General features: G+C 37.9%; 2 long non-coding RNA genes across 2 annotated transcripts in view; one reads left to right on the forward strand and one right to left on the reverse strand.

Moving 5' to 3' along the window:
• The window catches only part of LOC134296030 (uncharacterized), a 28,644-nt gene extending 19,338 nt beyond the window's left edge, over nt 1-9,306 (forward strand). The window contains exon 3 of the long non-coding RNA XR_010002593.1: nt 9,043-9,306. This is a non-coding gene — a long non-coding RNA (uncharacterized LOC134296030). The remainder of the gene's footprint in view (nt 1-9,042) is intronic.
• On the reverse strand, nt 5,852-17,697 carry LOC134296020 (uncharacterized). The gene is made up of 4 exons (XR_010002579.1): nt 17,555-17,697; nt 13,012-13,124; nt 9,929-10,058; nt 5,852-5,973 (listed from the first exon to the last, which is right to left on the reverse strand). It is a non-coding gene; the product is annotated as an uncharacterized LOC134296020 (long non-coding RNA).

A 17,697-nucleotide genomic window follows, 5' to 3' on the forward strand; every position in this document is an offset into this window, starting at 1 on the left:
TGAATGACATTGCATTCAAACAGTGGCAAAAAGACCCTTCTATTTATGTCTGGCAAAGAAAGAGATCCAGGATTAGACCCAGCCAGTTTTAATCATGAATTTTAAACTTGTGTCAGGTTATTCTTTGTTGAGTTATGGACAGATTGACACTATTGACAGCAAAATAATTAAGAAATGGGACAGGAGGAAATAAAAATAGAATTGCCAATTCAGTATTTTATTCCCCAGAACAAAATGGAGGATGGGGGGCACCTAATCTACAAGACTATTTTGAAGCCTGCCAATTAACAAGATTGTTAGAATTAGATTTTGATGACTCAAGAAGATGGGTCAGAATTGAAAAAACAATAAACGGATGGCATAGTTGCCTGTGTTTAAAGGGATGGATGGATGATAAAACTCTAAAAGAAATCAAAGGGGGACCAATGATTTCTTCCATGGAGTGCTGGAAAAAATGGCAAGGTAAATTACCAATAAATAAAGTAGATATACCCCCAATAGGGTTTTTAGACAATAAAAAGGAACAGGTATTTGGTAAAGTGATAACAAATTTCAAACAAAATAGAATAGAATTGATAAAAAAACCTCCTAAATCCAGATGGGACAATTAAGGAGTGGAAAATGATAAAAGACAATTGTGGTCAATGTAACTGGCTTCTTTGGAACAGATTGAAACAAAGGATTATGAATTGGAAGAAAAAGGATGGTCCAGAAACAGATTTTGACCAAATTTTAAAGTGGAAATTAGAAAAGGAGAAAGGCCTGATGGGTTTTATATACAAGAAATTAGTTGAAAAACAATATAAATTGAAACAAACATTGGCTGAGATATGGAAAGAGGACTTGAATATCAATGACTCAGATGATGAATACTGGATCAATTCTATCAAAAAAATCAAGCACATAAGGATTAGAGAAACACAAAGGAAAATACTGACTAAATGGTATGGAAACCCAATTCATTTTGCTAATATAACTAAATCAACTACAAAATTGTGTTGCCACGGATGTGGAAAAATTGGCTCATATATGCATATGTGGTGGGAATGTGACAAAGTACAAAAATTGGGGGGAAATTACATTATAGTTGCCGCTCAAGCAACTGTTGCCTTTGGTTGGAAAGAGCAAAGAACGTGGGAAGTTAAAAAAAATGGTATGGATACCTAGCTGATTTTATGCTCCAGGATTACAAAATATACATCAGGCCAAATAAAAAAGAACTGGGATCTAAAATGGGGAAGATTGATAGATAAAGTCAAAGGAAAAAGAAAATACGAAGAACTGAACCATTCTCTTTTTACAATTGATCAATTAAAATAATATCTGAATGAAAGAAAGTACTATTCCCAGAGGGCGGGAGGAGGGGTGAAAAACCGATAGACACAAGTGGGAGATAAAGGTGGAATTAGCAAGGATAATGTTACTAAAATATATCATTTGACATGTATGTTGAAATGGTGATGGATTTTGATATTATTCTACCTGTGTTTACAATAAAAACATTTTTAAAAAAGACATCCTCTTTGACCATTGAAGAAAGCACTCCAAAAAGCTGACATGCTGCAGTAGTGAACACAGAGCATTTTTATTTCATTTTTACAGCTATTCAAGAAATTTGTGCCAGTTCCTGATTGGTTTAGAAAGTGTCTAGCTATAATCTGTGACCTGAGTGGCCCAGGACTCCATCCCATGTCATCACTGGTTAGCTCTTTGAGGAGGTGGAAAATTTAATAAAGTTATCATTGGAATATTTGAAGTGTCCATCCACTTCTTTGATTTGCATAGAAGAGAGGCATAACCAGGAAGGAAAGTGACGTGTCAATTGCCAATGGGTTTATGATGGGCTTCATGGTTTTCCTCTAATGGACACAATGGGGTTAGTCCAAAGTACACAATAGGCAATTGAAGGTGATGGCCATTTCAATGGGTGCTGAAAGGGTGAGACTAGCTTGGGGCATAAGAGACAGATAATTCCTACAAATAGCTCCAATCATAGGGTTGTTGTATGTTTTCCGGGCTGTATGGCCGTGTTCCAGAGGTATTATGTAAATAGGATGAGCCTGTGGTGTTTTGAAAGTCCTTTTGGCTGCGAGAAATTGTGGGATGGTATCTGTGTCTCTGCAACATAGAAAGAAGGTCAGGGAGGACAGCAGACGTGCTTTCCTGGTCCTTAGTTTTTCCAATCTCCGTGTGTCTTGGAACAATTTCTCCCTGTAGAGATGTTCAATGTGATGTCGAAGGCTTTCATGGCCGGGATCACAGGGTTGTTGTAAGTTTTCCGGGCTGTATGGCCATGTTCCAGAAGTATGCTCCAATCATATCAAGGAGAAACAGGAAGAGGACACAGCAGTTCTGACACAAATTCATTGTGTGTTCCCCTCACATTTCCCAGTTCATTGTAAGAGGATTATGGAAATTTTAAGAATTGTTTCTTGGGATATGGGGGTGATAGGCAACATTGCAAAGGGGATTAATGAAAAGGGTTACTATAGGATAAAGGTACATTCGCTCGCTGTATGCCCCAAAGGAGTGTCTTCTCACAATTCAAACGCTTTATGTAATTCATAATTTGGGGGGCTGATTTCTCAATAAAACCCCAGTCCTTCAACCTTTCCTCATATATATTGTCGAAGACTTTCATGGCCAGGATCACAGGGTTGTTGCATGTTTTTCGGGCTGTATGGCCATGTTCCAGAAGTATTCTCTCCTGACGTTTCGCCCACATCTATGGCAGGCATCCTCAGAGGTTGTGAGGTATGGAGAAAACAACCTCACAACCTCTGAGGATGCCTGCCATAGATGTGGGCGAAACGTCAGGAGAGAATACTTCTGGAACATGGCCATACAGTCCGGAAAACATGCAACAACCCTGTCTTTCCTCATATATTTTTCTCTCCATACCTCTTATCATCTTTGTTGCCTTTTTCTTAACCCACTTTCCTTTCTCTTAATCAAACTTGTTACCAAATTTCTGGCCACCCTCTAATTTATATGCAGGTGAGCCACATTTTTGGAATTAGGAAATGAACATGCTCCTTCTAATTCAAATTCCTGCTTAAAAAAAAAAACCTCCCTTGGGACTAAAATTGCCCAAGCGATTCCAAAAAGAAGGCAAAATTTCATCCATTCCCCATAAGGCATGTTTTGGGGTCACCTGGGATGAAACATTTTTTGCAAGTTGTCTCCTAGGAGTTAATGTGATCCTCTAGTTACTGTTGTCCACCCTGATGTTTTAAAATTCCTTCCTGCTCCAATGTCTTATAAGTAGACAAAGCTTGAGACTGCTAAAACAGAGTGCAACCACAACTCAAATAAGGGAAGAATTAATAGGAAGGTAGAGCTAGCTAATATAAAGCAGGGATTGACAACTGTGAAAGGCTAGGTAACCACTAGGCTTGCTCAAATAATTCGTTTTCCCCGTTAACCGTTATTAATTCGTTATTTTCGTTTGTTTTGAAGCAATTTTGAAGCATTGGTTGTCCACACGTCTGGATATCGCGGTTTCGAATCGCGAGAGGCCGTTTTTCGTTATGTCGTCGTTTTTTTCGTTAGGAAAAAACAGCTTTTGCAAATCACCCAAACTCCCACCATTCAGGCCCTTTCCTTTTGCCCCTCAGCAAAAGGGGCGTCACGGGCTCAGCCAATGGGAGGGGGCGAGGGGGAAGGAGGCCGAGGAGGAGGAGGAAGACGGAGGGGGGAAATGGCCGCCGCCGCCTCGCCTCAGCTCAGGCCTGGTGTCTCTCTGTGAGGCGGGAAGGCGGCGGATGGAGCCGGGAATGGAGAGACCGAGAGAGACAGAGAGGGGCCCGGCGGTGAGGTTTTGACGTCTGTGCGAAGCTAGGCAAGTGGGGTTTATATATCTGTGGAAGGTCCAGGGTGGGAGAAAGAACTCTTGTCTGTGGGAGGCAAGTGTGAATGTTGCAATTGGTCACCTTGATTAGCATTGAATAGCCTTGCAGCTTCAAAGCCTGGCTGCTTCCTACCTGGGGGAATCCTTTGTTGGGAGGTATTAGCTGGCCCTGATTGTTTCCTGTCTGGAATTCCCATTTTCTGGGTGTTATTCTTTTACTGTCCTGATTTTAGCTTTTCTGTAGCTAAAAATGCATATAAAATTGATTCTATAGGGAGGATAAATGATTGGATTTCAACTCCTACAGCTTAGCTTTCTCTGCCAATAATGGTACCATATCAAACTAAACCTCCCAAGATTCTGTAGCAGTGAGCCATCTTGGATATTTTAAGGGATTTATTATTATTATTATTATTATTATTATTATTATTATTATTATTATTAGTATTATTATTATTAGACCTTGCTCCCAGGAAGGTGCCTTCGCTGTGGCTCCCAACTTATCTATCTACCTTTCCACATATTCTCCACATTGTGTGTATGTGTATGTATATTATATATACATGAGCCCCGATGGCGAAGTGTGTTAAAGCACTGAGCTGCTGAACTTGCAGACCGAAAGGTCCCAGGTTCAAATCCCGGGAGCAGAGTGAGTGCCTGCTGTTAGCTCCAGCTTCTGCCAACCTAGCAGCTTGAAAACATGCCAATGTGAGTAGATCAATAGGTACCGCTCTGGCGGGAAGGTAATGGCACTCCATGTAGTCATGCCGGCCACATGACCTTGGAGGTGTCTATGGACAACACTGGCTCTTGGGCTTAGAAATGGAGATGAGCACCAACCCCCAGAGTCAGACATGACTGAACTTAACGTCAAGGGATACCTTTACCTTTACCTATATACACACACACACACACACACACTTTCACAGTAAAGACAACCCAATTTAACAGGAAATAAGACTTTCAAACCAGGAACAGTTTTCTGCAATTATTAAAAAATGGTTTATTATAAAAGCTATGAAAATTCGCCAAAAATCAGAGGATAAGGGAAACGTTCCAAATTTTGGTGAGCTATCAGTGTTAAATGTGTTCTACCACTGTACCAAGTTGGAAGAAGATCACTCAAAAAATGAGGGTGGGAGAGTCCTGTAAAGTCCTCTCCCTCTGTGCTGTTTTTGGGAATTGCGCATGCGCGTCCGCCATTAACGAATTAATTTAGAAAATAACGAATTTTCGTTAATTTCGAATTTTTTGGGGGGCCAAATTTGGAAATACCATCAGAAACGAAAAGCTGCCCCCCTCTAGTTTTGAAACGAGTTTAGAATCAAATTTTTCGTGGATCGATCAAGCCTAGTAACCACATTAGTTCCCCAGGGGACCTTGGTGGACTGGATCTCCTTACTTTTCCTCCATAAAGCTTTGCAAATCTCTCAAGGGAAATATGCCTCCATTACCCCATTTTGGGTGCAAAAATGCAATTTTAGCAACAACAAAAATAAAAAAACCCTCTGGTATCCTCATGCAAGGCAACAAAGTATATTTAATGCTGAATTATACATCACTTGTTTGATGGAGAATTCAACATTGGCATTCATGGAATCTCTCAATGATGGAGGCTCCTTCTTTGGAGGCTTTTAAGCAGAGGCTGAATGGCCATCTGTCGGGGGTGCTTTGAATGAGATTTTCCTGCTTCTTGCAGGGGGTTGGACTGGATGGCCCATGAGGTCTCTTCCAACTCTACGATTCTATGATTCTATGATTCTATGAAAGTATCTCTTTTCTATGGGAAACTTGCTTTTCACACACTATCTATCTGAATACAAACATTGCCATAAGAATTTCAGAGGAACCAGAAATATAGTTGATGTCCAGTAACATGAAATTTATAATTGCAAATGATGTCTGTTTCAATTGAATTGCCAAGAGGGAATGCATGGGAGAAACTGGAATAGTAGCAGAAAATGTGGTCCATGGAAACATCAAAAGAAATCAAACCTTAGCTCACATTCACTGCCCCAGAATTTTATTTTTTTCAGAGTTATGGACAGCCTAGGAAAAATATTTCTCCAAGCATCTCCATCCTATTCAATATTGGTGCAGTCTTGTGCGCTGGTCATCCTTTCCTAAGTTGGAGAAGAGAATAAAGATACATTTTTGTTCATTAAAGTTTTGATGATATTAATAATAACAATGATTTTCCTCTCACCACCACCACTACTAACTTCCTCCCCTTGATGATATGATTATTTGCACTCTTAGCACTTTGGCCTAGATTCTTTGAACCTAATCCATGATTTTAACATTTTATCTTGTATGTGCTTTTTATGACTTGTTTTTATGGTTTGATTATTGCTTTTATTGGTTTTCTTGTCTTGTTTTTATTGTTCTGTTTGGGCTTGGCCCCATGTAAGCCGCCCCGAGTCCCTTCGGGGAGATGGGGCGGGGTATAAGAATAGAATTATTATTATTATTATATCACTACTACCAATATTAAATACAACCATTTTATTACGTTATAACACTATTATTTGAGAAATAAAGTTGAAATGTTCTAGTAACAAAAAAAGATGCGAAAGAGCACAACTCCTCAGCTACAGCTGAGAGTCATTATGTGTTACAATGGCACCCAACCTCAAATTGACTGAGTAAACTTATTAGGAACTTGTAATACATCATACTGTAACACGTATCTCTGCATTTGTGCATTGAAACGGTGACTTGTAGCAGCAACAAGGTTATATGTAAGAACAGAACAACAAATGTTTATACAACGCTGATCCATTACCAAACTCATTTGGTGTGCTTTAAAAGACTTCTGAAGTTTCAGTTCTTTCCGGCGATGGTGGGATAAAAGAAACTAACATATACAACACAGACAAAAGACACATGACTGTGCTACATTTGATTTACTCATTCATGTTGTGACACAAACAAAAGGCACATTCAGAAATAATAATAATAATAATCATCATCATCATCTGTATTTTTACCCCACCTTCTCTCCCCAGAGGGACTCAAGGCGGTTCCTGAGTTCCTATGTTTTCATAGAGTTGCTTTTCTCACCTATAAGCAGCAAGGATATAAGTAAGACAATTATTTTTCTGTACCTAGAATTCTGTTGATGACTTAGGGATGTGTTAATTTCCTACACAGATGCAACTGAATGCTTTCGTACTGTGTACAGAATCTGCATTCAGTTTGTGAAAACCAAGCTATGGATGTGCACAAGTGAATGCACATTTTCATCTGATGCAGATCTATTTATTATGGAAAAACTATCAGCGGTGATGAAATCTATGAGATAAATATGGGAGACTTTTGCTTGTGCTCTCGGTTTTAAATTTGATTAGTCGACACTACAATTCCATTCAAAGGCAGAATATTACATTCAACAGGTTTTATACTTCACAGCCTAAGTATAGAAGTGTGAGAAGTGGATGAAATCAGATTAGTAATTTGTTTTGGAGATTTGGATGCCCCCCCTAAAGATTCTGAGGGGTCCTGTTCTGTTTAGTAAACTGAATCTCCTTAGCTTTGTAATTGTTTTGTTAAGGGTTGTTGTGTGTTTTCCAGGCTGTATGGCCATGTTCCAGAAGTATTCTCTCCTGACGATTCGCCCACATCTATGGCAGGCATCCTCAGAGGTTGTGAGGTTACCTCACAACCTCTGAGGAGGCCTCCCATAGATGTGGGTGAAATGTCAGGAGAGAATACTTCTGAAACATGGCCATATAGCCCAGAAAACACACAACAACACTGTGATCCCGGCCATGAAAGCCTTCGAAAACACAATGTTTTGTTAAGATTTGTTCCACTGATGGCAATGGGGACAATTTCAAGTCTTGTTCCTCTTTCATTTTTATGGCTATCTGGATGAAACTTGGCACACTTGTAGGCAACATTTACAACCTTCAGCATGCCAAATTTCAGAGCATTTAGGTTAGCAACTGATTTTTAGAAAATTTCCAAAGTTTTTACAAATAAATATTTTTAAAAACTACAAGAGATATCCCCTCAAATTGTGGCACTGTAGGAAAACATGGGTAGGGAAGCAAGCCTGCCAAATTTCAGAAAAACCAGTTTATCCTCCGATTTTAAAGACTTTTTTCAATTTAAGGACATGTCATTAACCTAAATCCCTTTTATATCAATCAGACTTAACTCCTTATCACACTGTGGCTTTAACAAGGGCAACCCCATTCTTCTGGCATAAGCAGATTTCTGGAAAATGTAGTTAGGGCAGAGCCTTTTAAATACTTTGTGACAGAGATCCTCACCTTCCCCAATTACATGTCTCGAAATTCTGCTCATGCTTGAAGAAAGGGACTGCCCACGTTACAGCCCCAGTTTGATAAGGATGTTATAAGCAATTAGCATAATTTAAAATGAAATGTTGGCCCTGTCAGAGGAAGCAGGCAAGTAAGTAGGATCTTGCAGATCTGAGAGAATTTTCGAAAAGCTCCAAACTACAGAATGAGCACAGAATGACTTTGTCTCTCTAATGTTACAAAGAATTAGAGAGAAACACTCTTTTCAGCTTTGCAGAAAGCCACATGATTGGCTTTCCTCTTGGGTTTTTTTCTGACTGGCTGACAAGGAAAAAACAGCATGTAGCTGCCCTTGTCAATCATCTCATCCCGCTCAGCCCCTCCCACCCCATACAATAACAACTTGGAGTATGTTACATTGAAAAAACGCTGCTTGGAACTCTGCGAAACAACAAATCTTTACCAATCTCTCTGAAATGTTTCAGAGGCTTATGTTTTGATTCATAATGCTTTGGGGGGATCCCTATCCAATTAGTAATTTAGATATAAGTATTAACGAATCATACACATTAGGGATGTGTGATCTATTAAAAATGGTTCAAAAGTCATTACAAAACTGGGAGGCATGGTGTTTTGTTTCTAAAGTATTTCTAAAGTATAGTAAGTGAAAAATTCATTACTATAACAAGCGTAATGAAATTTTGTTACAGTAATTGCACATAATTACTATAATTGGGGAAATTTCAGGGGCTCCTTTCTCTGTCATTTTTACAACTATTGGGGTGAAACTCACTACAATGGTAGAACATATTTACCACTCTTAGCACACAAAATTTTGGAACTTTCATATCCAAAGTTTTTATTTCAAAGTTTTTATAAACAACATTTTTAATAATAAAGAAAATATGTTCCTTTTATTGGCAGTTGCTAATGCATGCTGTATTACCGGTGAAGGTGAAGATCTTGGCTCTACAGCATGTCCACTGGCCAGAAACTATTGTACTTTACCTGGGTCATGTAAACATCTGTGCTGTATAATCAGGTTTGTGTACCAATGGTATTGCTTAACTTAAATCTAATAAAGTTAGTGGACCTATGCTAAAAAAGCAAAGAAAATACAATATGTTCCTAGTTTGAAAGTATTATTTCCTGTTTAATGGTGTAGTCCTTACTTTAAAAGTAGTGAATTCTCTGGAATAGGGCTCCTCCCTTCCCAAACTACATTTGCCAGAGTTCTGTGCTGTTCCCAGAAAACATTGCTCCCTCTTTTCCCTGCTCCTAATGCCAAGACTTCATTAATTTACAGAGGAAAGGCAAGGCACTAAGACAGCCTTTGGCTTTCCTTTCAGCGTTGCTTCCTTGCACTGAATATGAAACTGACTTCCGGGATTTACAAAACTAAAATGAAAAAGTATGGAGTAAGTTTCAATTCTTAAATTTTTGGCATGGGCCATGCCCACATATTGGATATTACCTCGTAAGTACAAATTTAACAAAATTGTCTGAATTACAAGGACTAACAAAAATGTACACCTCAAATCAGATCAAAATCTTTATTACAGTCATTACCAGTACAATACACATCTCCAAATGAAAAAAGCTTTGCACAGCCTTACCTAGGTACATGATTTTGTGTTTACATCTGCCTTTGTGTCACTTGTCAATTTACAGCTATCTTCACAAATATCATAGTATTTTCTTAGGCAAGGAATACTTAGAGATGGTTTGTTACAAAATATGTGCTCATTGCATCATTCCAACAAATATACATTCATGAGATCATTGTTTTTTGGGGAAATATTATTCTCACCTTACGCAGCAAGCAACATCTAGCCGACAGGATCCAATCTCCACATAGTTTGAATCACATTGCTGCGGTTGACAAAGGCCATCAAAAAATTTACATGCTGCTTCAGCTCTTAGTTCATCAATATTTAGTTCTGCAAAAAAACATACCCAATATGGCATCATAATATATGATATATGACTCCCTAAACTCTAACTCTCATTCTGGATTGCAGTATACTCTACAACATTTCACAGATGAAATCTGGAATGCATGTGTTCAAGCAACGTAAGAGTGTGGTCAAGGGGACAAATGACTGCTGTAGCCTGATCAGATTCTGAGTGATCAGAATATGAGGAAGGGGATGCTGGGAGAGATTGAGAGGGTCTTGAGAAAAATGTTTTGGAACCTCCTGGCAGTTCCCAAGATAATGGTGAAGGCAAGTTCCAGTCCCATGGGAACCTGCCAGAAGTGCAGACTGTGGGAGACAAATATTTCTTGGGGTCAGAGAGATTGCAGCTAAGACAACAGGGCCTGCAATTAGAAATAAAGAACAGGGCCTGCAAGAAAATTATGAATAAAGAATGGGAATCCAGGTGCAAAAGAAATGATCTCATGGGAGGGATTTTGGCTTCTTAAAAGTGTTTCATGCTGGCATGCTCTTTATGAGAGCAATGCTGCAATCAGGTCAAGAACTCTCAGTGTCATGGGCCTTACAATTCATGTAATCAAGTCTTCAAGCTGTTTCTGTGTTCTGGTCTTGTAAGATATAGTTTTGCCTGCCTTAGATTTATTTGCCTTATCTTGGAATATCTCAATAGAATTGTTTTAGACACTTTCTCTGTATGGATTTTTAGACTTTGATTCATTTTTTATTCTTGCTTTCATTTCATATAACCAGCTTTTATTAAAATCTTATTTTAATAAACTTTTACATTAGATCATCTGGACAGTGTGTGGTTTGTGATGAAAAGAGGCTTCAGGGCCATAGTGCAACAATGACCACCTTAACCACTTATTTAACATATATGTGTATCAATTTTCAAATTCTTAGTCATCAGGTTTAAGATAAAATTATGATTCTGTATGACTGTCTATATATACAGTAGAGTCTCACTTATCCAAGCTAAACGGGCCAGCAGAAGCTTGGATAAGCGAATATCTTGGATAATAAGGAGGGATTAAAGAAAAGCCTATTAAACATCAAATTAGGTTATGATTTTACAAATTAAGCACCAAAACATCATGTTATACAACAAATTTGACCGAAAAAGCAGTTTAATACGCAGTAATGCTATGTAGTAATTACTGTATTTACGAATTTAGCACCAAAATATCATGATATATTGAAAACATTGACTACACAAATTATTATTATTTATTATTTAAAGCATTTATATTCCGCCCTTCTCACCCCGAAGGGGACTCAGGGCGGATCACATTACACATATAGGCAAACATTCAATGCCTTTTAACATAGAACAAAGACATGACAAACATAGGCTCCGAGCGGGCCTCGAACTCATGACCTCCTGGTCAGAGTGATTCATTGCAGTGATTCATGGCTTGCGCTCCAGCCTGCGCCACAGCCCAGGCCCAAAAATGGCTTGGATAATCCAAGAACTTGGATAAGCGAAGCTTGGATAAGTGAGACTCTACTGTGTATGTACGTATGTATGGATATATATATATATATATATATATATATATATATATATATATAATCTGTTTTCAAAATTATGTTCACCAAGTTTAACACAGTTTTCTTTATAACATTTAGCATTCTTTTTAAAAAAAAATTTAAATGGCCAAATAGCTTATCTCCCCTGGCATTTTTCCCTTTCAGATGGTTATTGTGGTCAAACCCCTCATAGAAGAGAGACTGGGTAGAAAAAAGATAAAGATGTATAGTAGATATAATAGATTTTTGGTAAAATTGGTGACAAAAAATTTGAAAACAGGTGTGTGTGTGTGTGTGTGTGTGTGTGTGTGTGTGTGTGTGTGTTAAACAGATTCAGAATGTTATCTTAAAACTGATGACAAAGAATTTGAAAATAGATACACATATATGTTAAATATGTGGTTAAGGTGGTTAATGTGGTTCAAACCCATCATAGAAAAGAAACTGGGTAGTAGAAGGATAAAGATATATAGTAGATATAATAGATTTTTGATTGATTAAGTATATATAACACTAATGTACTAACAAACAGATTTAGAAAATATTTTCCTAAGACTGGTTCAGTAACAAAAAGAAGTAACCCAACAGGTAAAACTAAAAAGGATGTCTAAGAAGAACAACAAGATTCCTCCTTTATACAGAAAAAAACATTAATTTTTCAATAACGTTAGTAGTTAAAATAAAGGATGTCAAGATAATAAAGAGAAAAAAGAGGACAAATGGCAATAAAGGGAAGAGCACACAAGTTGGGAGATCCTTCAAGCTTTTGCCTGAGTTTGTCCTTCCTTCTCCATTAATAGAATACACCAAATGAAACAAACAAGGGATGGGGAGGGGGAATGAGGGAAGAGATAGAAGCTAAAGGCAGCTGAATCAGTGAGCAAACAGGAAGAATAATCTGAACTATCTCTTCCAAAGAAGAACAGTTGGGAGATACGTTACTCTGAAGACTGTGAATGGCTCTACACTGAGATTTGTCTGGAGTGGTCAGTGTAGAATAATACTCTGAGGTGATGAGAATGAAAGAAAAATGGGAAGAGGGATTACAGCCACACATTTACCCTAGCAACCAACATTTCTAGGACACAGTGCCCATTGGATCAATATCCTGTTTTTATTTATCCATGCCTTAAATATGTCAACCCTAGGCATTTTCTTCGTCTTCTAGTGTAACTCTAGGGTAATCTTGTGATAGAAGTCCTACATGTCAATAGGGTTTTCTATTATTTATTTATTTACAAAATTTATATCCCGCCCTTCTCATCCGAGGGAACTCACGGCGGCTTACAAAAATTGGCAAAATTTAATGCCCAAAAATGCAATCATAAAAACAAAACAATACATACAGATCCATTAATAAGATTATTATCCATAATTTTTCCTATTCACCTGAAATCTGGAAATGTATTTGATATGAACAACATACCTGCATTAGAAAAAAGAACTGCAGCAAACATAAGGAGTAGCAGACAGAAAATCTTCATCATTACAAGTAGGAAAAGACTCCTTTAAATATGTTCAACTGGTACTTCCTTATTCCTAAAATGAGAGACATCAAGAGTGATACTATAGAGGTGCCAATATTTTCTATGTTGTTTGTAACCAACTGTTGTTTAATCTGAAGCAAAGGTCATGGATTGTAAAGTGTTGGACACGATTATCCCCCCAAAAAGAGTGTTCCATCTCTTCTTGGGGCATACCAGCTACAGTCGTGTGTGGATTCCATTTTCTTCCATACTTCTGGTACTCTTGGTACGTTCAGTGCCCCTGGGAACCTGTAACGGTAAGGGCCCTCCCGGTATGAAAACCCACCCAACACAAAAGCAAGTGGGAACCTGTCTCAGCTCCTCCTCCCCTATTCAGCATCACAGTTGAATCTTTTTGATTTTCCTTTATTTTCCTGATTCTGATTGGGAGTTGGGGACCTGAGGGATGGTGGGTAGGGTGTGGACACACGTGTTTGGGGGCTTTCACTCTTTTAGCTTCTTTTTCTCCTCCTCTTCCTCTCCTTCAGAAAACACTTCAAAAAGATAATAATAATTATTAATAATAGTAACCCCAGCAAACAGAGTAGAAAGTAGAAACAGCTTCATGGAAGCAAAACCCCAAGCAGAGAGGAGATTGCAGCCTTGCAGGCAAGAGAAGGGATTTTTAAGGTAGTCTAGGGAGGATAGCTCCACAGTTTGCTCTTCCTTCCCCGGACCTCCTTAAAATTCCTTGGAAAGCTGGGTAGCATGCTGCTGGTGTTGGGAGGGAAGAAAGTGTGTGCTCCTGTCTCTTCTCTAGAATAGAATAGCTTTAAGAAACATTAAACCCATACCAAAAACTTAAGAGTGGTAACTCTGATGCTTTTTTAAATCCAGGTCTTAATGAAGGATATGGAAAGGGAGTCTGTGGGAAGTCTTCCCCCCCCCCCCCCCAATAATAAGCTTGATATATAGGGTGCTTTCTTAACCTTCCTGATACCCAGGTTCCTTTGAAGGGAAGAAAAGAAAGGCTCCCAGGGGAAAGTAGAGTCTCGTAAGTTCCCCATTGTCACCAATGGGGAGAAAAGAGCCACCTTCTTCAGATGTGGAACAAAAATGCCCATTTGGCAGCATGCACGTTTTCAGGAGGCAATGGAAAAAAGGATATGAGGGGCTTCCAGTTTCCGGCAAGCAGAAATGGATAGCGATTCACCTGAAATGCCTAATACCAGCTGGTCTTTGGACATAATAATGGGCTTTTTGTGTTAAACAGTGTGAAGAACAGCAGAGAACACTACTGGCTTACTCTTACTGAGCATGTAAACTTCTTGTTTTAGAATACTGAAGAGAATGACAGTTTATAAGAGTGAATTTTATAAGAATGAAGTTTTAAGAAATTTGAAAAAGGAAGATTGAGACAGTAGTGAGGGGGAACATTGGAGGATTTGAAAGAAGATTTTAAGTTCACTCTGCCAGTCTGCTAGCCAAAACAGAGCACAGTATGAGTTTTGGAAAGGCAATTGCGGAGATGAAAGTGAGGAAAAGGTTCAAGAGGAGGGCTTGATGACTTGCAAGGATGAGCGTCTTGAAGGGAAAAATACCAGCTGGAAACTGAGAGCTCAGCAGGAAGGGGGAGAGGGGGAGGGAATGTGAGTTACTGAAAATGAATACAAGTTGCTAATAAACCCTTGTGCCTGCTGATAAGAGAGAACAAAAAGAAAGAAAAAGTTCAAATGCTCAATAAGTTCTGTCTCAGTCTCGTGGCACTAATTTTTCTTTGCTGGTCACCCTCAATTTTGTGCCGCAGTAATAAAGCTATAGTTTGAATCTTGTGTCTCTAGTGTGTAAGAAAAGATACTAGGGAGTAGGAACTCACAAAGCCCCAACAATATTGTGCCCATCTTAATTTCATTTCCACTGAAATCACTCAAGACAGCAAAATTAAGTTTGTGATTTTTCTTTGTTTTTAAAACCTCCATAATCAAGGGAAGAAGACTATCCCATAATAGCAAAACTGTTACAGATGGGTGTCTTCTACATCTTCCAGGTAGGACAGATTGGTTTCTTCCATTCCATCATTCTATGTCCATTTTTTAAAAAAAATACAATTTGGATAAACTATTCTTTAAGTCAGAGCATCCAAAAGCATGACTTGTTTTTTTAATTTTTTTATTTGAACTTTTATTATTTGTTTAGATATTTTTATTATACCAATCAGCAAAAAAGCCTCATAATGGATTACAGATACAATTAATCCTATCAAGTAAAAACAATAAAATAGATGTACTGTCCTTCTCTATCATAAGTTCCAGTTTTGGGATATGGCATGCAAATAAATATAATAACAATAATCAAAACATAATTTTAATTTATCTAAAGCATGTCAAGCATGAGTCCAAATGAGGTATTAAAAATCAAATTGACCCCTTTGGGGCATGTGCCCAACTCTGGGAACCAGGGATTTAAAGTATACATTAAATATAAATGAATTCCATGTTTTGTAGATTTGAGCTCCATCTCCAAAATATCTCTTAATTAGGTATGTGTGGGCCATTAAAATGCTTATAAACTGTGTTCAAAAGTAGGTGGTGTTGCCTCTTTGTTTCTAAAGTTCTTTCCAAATTTTTGGGATCAAAGTTTCGGAACTTTATTACACTGCCAGAACTTTGTCTTTGCGCAAGGGACATTGTGTTATGATAGCACATTATGGTTTGCTGGGCAACTCCAGTTGCTCCTGACACGGAAAAAAAAATGGTTTGCTGGGTGTCCACCAATTTAACAGAGTTTCAGCCACAAAAACAAAGTTTCTGAAGTAGAACAATGACTTTCAAAGGAAAGACAACCGAATGAAACAGGAAATAAGACTTTCAAACCAGGAACAGTTTTCTGCAATTATTAAAAATGTTTTATATAAAAATGAAAATACGCCAAAAATCAGGGGATAAGGGAAATGTTCTGAAATTTGATGAATTAGCAGTAGTAAATGTGTTCTACCAGTGTAGCAAGTTATATCAAGATACCTCAAAATTGAGGGTGGGAGAGTCCCCCAAATGTCCCCCCCCCCGTGCTGTTTTTTGCTATTGCACATGTGTGTCCGCCATTAATGAATTAATTACAAATATTTGGAAGTTTCGGAAAGTTTCAAATTTTTTGCTTCAAAATTCGGAAATGACTTTAGAAATGAAGCACCAGCTCCTTCTACTTTCGAACAGAGTTTAGAGCCATTTTTTTCCTGGATCACACATGCCTAATCATTCCTTTTTTTATAGCCCAGCACAGAGATTGGCATAGAGGAAATCAATCAATTATCCCCCCCCCCCCCAAAAAAAAAGCTGGTTCCCAAAATGCCTTCCTCATGGCAATCGGGCCAAAGTAAAGGTACTGTTTTTTTCACACAGTTTATGTTCTCTTGGCTTGCAAAATTTGCTTAATGCTTGCTTACTTTAGACCTCTTTGAAGATTCAATCAGATTATTTATTTTATATTTAAACTAACTATAAATTACGACTTCTACAGCCAGTGATTTGGGTCCTTCAGCCATCATTAGGCTACTGAGCAGGTTTGCATTCTGGGAAATGTAGTTTACAGCTGGGCCTTTTGCAATCTCTACCATTGGGGGCCTGGCCTTTCCAAACTACAGTTAAGGTAGATGTGATTAACCATGACTACCGTCTCTCATCTGACGATGCCAGCAAAAAGGAGGCCAAAAGAATGAGATTTTAAAAGCACTTTCAGTTCCCTTGGCTTTACTAAAGTTGCTTAATGGTTATAGTGAAAATCAAACTTGGAAGACATCCAAATGTTACAGAACATTTCCGAAAAAATGGGTATGTTTTCCAAATTCTAAAACCCCACACACATTTCCTGCATGCCTCATAACCCACTTTCTTATGCCAAAATTTAACAAATCAGATCCGAGTTCTGATGTAATCCAAAATTATGCTCAAGCCTGCTCTTTATGGATATAAATGCTAATGTAGGTATTCCAAAATCTTAAAAAATCCAAAATAGTGTAAGTCACTTGAAGCATGTGTACCTTATACACTTATCCTGAAGGTAATTTAATATACTGTATTTTAATATATTTGTGCATACAACAAAGTCTATGTACATTAATCTACCAGAAAGCAAAAGTGTCACTATGTCAACTAACTATGGGGACAATTTTTTTAATTTTTGAGTATTTTTACTCTCAGTATAAAAAATTCTCAGCCTGGGTTATGCACATAAACGTATAGAAACAATGTAAATGTATATTCTCATAAAACTGTAATCCATATTCTCATAAAAACCGTGTCCATTTACATTAAACTTTCCATAAAGAGATTTTTATTTTTTGATCTTTGAATCTTTGCTTCACCATACCATCAGTGAAAAGTACAAGCAGCTGAAAACTGGATTAACATAGTTAAACCATAATATTGCTCTTTGGTGAAAGTATTAATGTGAAGCATTTAGAAAAAAAACAGAGAGGGCACAATTTTTGGAATTCAGTTTACTCACCAGTTTTGTAGAGAAGATAAATTGGTTCTTGTCTGGTTTCAGTGAATGGACAAAGATTTTTTTTTCTATATACGGCCAAATAACCATTGTACATACACTTGCTATTTATAAACATTTCATATTAGTTCCATCCCTCTTTGAAT

The sequence above is a fragment of the Anolis carolinensis genome, chromosome 1 (genome assembly GCF_035594765.1).
Source record: "Anolis carolinensis isolate JA03-04 chromosome 1, rAnoCar3.1.pri, whole genome shotgun sequence".
In the NCBI taxonomy this organism is placed as follows: Eukaryota; Metazoa; Chordata; class Lepidosauria; order Squamata; family Dactyloidae; genus Anolis; species Anolis carolinensis.